Source organism: Belonocnema kinseyi, chromosome 9 (genome assembly GCF_010883055.1).
Source record: "Belonocnema kinseyi isolate 2016_QV_RU_SX_M_011 chromosome 9, B_treatae_v1, whole genome shotgun sequence".
In the NCBI taxonomy this organism is placed as follows: Eukaryota; Metazoa; Arthropoda; class Insecta; order Hymenoptera; family Cynipidae; genus Belonocnema; species Belonocnema kinseyi.
Genome location: NC_046665.1, coordinates 18,308,320 through 18,310,735, shown reverse-complemented (window position 1 = coordinate 18,310,735; position 2,416 = coordinate 18,308,320). Strand labels below are relative to the sequence as shown.

General features: G+C 31.3%; 1 protein-coding gene across 1 annotated transcript in view; it reads left to right on the top strand.

Moving 5' to 3' along the window:
- Nucleotides 1–2,416, top strand: part of LOC117180325 (sodium/potassium-transporting ATPase subunit beta-2-like) — a 248,329-nt gene that overhangs the window by 10,447 nt on the left and 235,466 nt on the right. The gene's annotated exons all lie outside the window — the stretch shown is intronic.

Sequence of the window (2,416 nt, the reverse complement as noted above, 5' to 3'; positions counted from 1 at the left end):
CATAAGATAAATAATGCAAAAATGCACTTTTTGGAAAAAGCACAGAAAAGACGAAAGAGAACATAGGCTCCTATATAATACCCTATATAGGTTCCTGTATTAAACTCTATGCAGATGCGTAGTAGTTTTTATTTAATCGTAAAAAACAACATCAAAAATAAAAAATTATAAAAACAAGAAAATAAGAATTAGTATGATTCAATTTTTATGCATATTATGAATTTTAATGATATACATTTATTAAAATGATACATGTTTCAGAGCAGCTTAGAATATAATTTAAAGCAAAATAAGAAACAAATACAAAAATAATCATGATAAATACAATTTACTTTTTATTTTGCAATTTTTTAATAAGTAATCCCAGGCAGAGTTACATAAAAATGTATTATAATTGATATAAGAGTGTTGTGTATAATGTAGAAAAGTGCACATGATGGACAAAATCGAGTGCGAAGCACGAGATACGTTATGAGAATGTGTTTCTCAAAGCCAAAAGAGCTTTAACAAAAGACAGTTCAAATTCACAAAATTACAGATGTCGGTACGTTCACCTTTGATTTTAAAAGGTCTGTCCCTGAATGCGGAAGAAATACGGAACAAATGCAAAGACTAAGTGCGGTCTTAATTTTAAAATGTTTACGTAAGAATGTGCGAAAATATAAAGACAGAGCGCGTAGCGCGTGGTAAATACATAATCGAGCGCGAAGCGCGAGATAAATGTACAATCGAGCGCGAAGCGCGTGAACCAACAGTTGCACGCCCTAGGGGATGAGAATGTGCCCGCGTAGCGAGCAGATTTTTTATGTTTAAATCCACGCTGGAACAGAGGTCTCTCAAATTCACATTCTACGCGCATTTGTATGAGCTTTTATTTTGGTTGAAAATTCGTCTTTTTGGTAGATAGTTCGTCTTCTTGATTGACAATTAATCTTTGTAGTTAAAAATTCAAATGCTATTTCCTTTAAAATTCATGTATTTTGTTAACAATTCGCCTTGTTGATCGATAGAATGATTTATTTAACTGAAAATTCAACTAAACGCAGTTGATAATGAAGCTATTTCGTTCAAGGTTTAAAAAAATTAACGAATCCACTTGAATATATCTTCTATTCAGTTGAAAATTTATCTCGTTGATTAAAAATTTGACTATTTTGTTGAAAATGATTTTTTAAACTGAAAATGCAACTATTTCATTTTTCTTTTAAAATTTATATTTTTCATTTGAAATGAAACTATTTTATAAAAATTGTCCTTTCTGAGTTGAACATTCCTGTATTTTTTTGAAAATTCGTCTTCTTTGTACTCTCTAAATCTGAATCAGTATATGTCTAATTCAAATCAGCGTATATACACTGCTGAATCAGTGAAATGTAGCTGCTGATCAGTGAAAATTCACTGAATAACTGCTAAATTTCGCTGCTTTTCCAGGAAATATACGCTTCTAGTCCTTTATTTTATTATTTCTGTAAACATTTCGTGGTGTAGGCGTGACTCACTGAGCGTGGAAGCGAGTAATGTGAGGAAATGGATGTAGATCTTTAAGAGTTAAGATTGATCTAGAATAATTCTCGATTTTTACATTCTCATCAGAGAAGGTATTAGATTTCTGGGAAATTGGTTCGCCCAGTTTTTGTCAAATGTCCACGTTTTTAGACCCTCTGAATCCGAAAAACAGATTTTTACGATTGTGTTCGACGCCTAATTAACAATTAAGTTTCTTTTGCGCATGTCAAATATAATTTGAAATACTTTTGCGTACACGCCTCGCTTGAATAAATACAATTTTGTATATCAGATCTTGAATTTTTCTTAATTTCATTATGCATATTAATGTTACATTTATCTAAACCTTGAAGTAAAAAACGTGATAAATGCAATTCTGTAGAAAATTCAGATCAAATTCAGATAAAAGAATTTCATTTTACCTTCATCGTGAAATACCTTAAAAATGCATTTTTTACGTTTCATTAATATTTAAAAAATATGAAAAATACATTGTTGGATGAATTCACATTTTCATAATGAGAATAATAACTAGCAAATTCTAAACAATTGTATGTTAATTAAAAAATTTCCATCAATTTATATTGAATTTATCGGAAAGTTCTTCCTTTGAAAAGAACAACTTCTGTAAATCATAATAAACGTGTTAAGAAAATTCGATAAGAACAGAAATAAATATTGAAGTTCACCCCCATCATGGAATACTCATCCCCAGTAATCTACCGAGAGTCCTAGACCAGTGGTCGGCACGCTCTTGCCCTGGGCAGGGTAGCCTGCCCTGGCTGCCCTGTGACCTACTCTCAGGGCAGTCCTTTGTTAGAAAATGGGAAAAAAATGTGACACTAAAAAATTCGTAATTTTGCAATCAGTGACTTGAAAGTAATATATTTGGAATCTCCGTATTTTTACG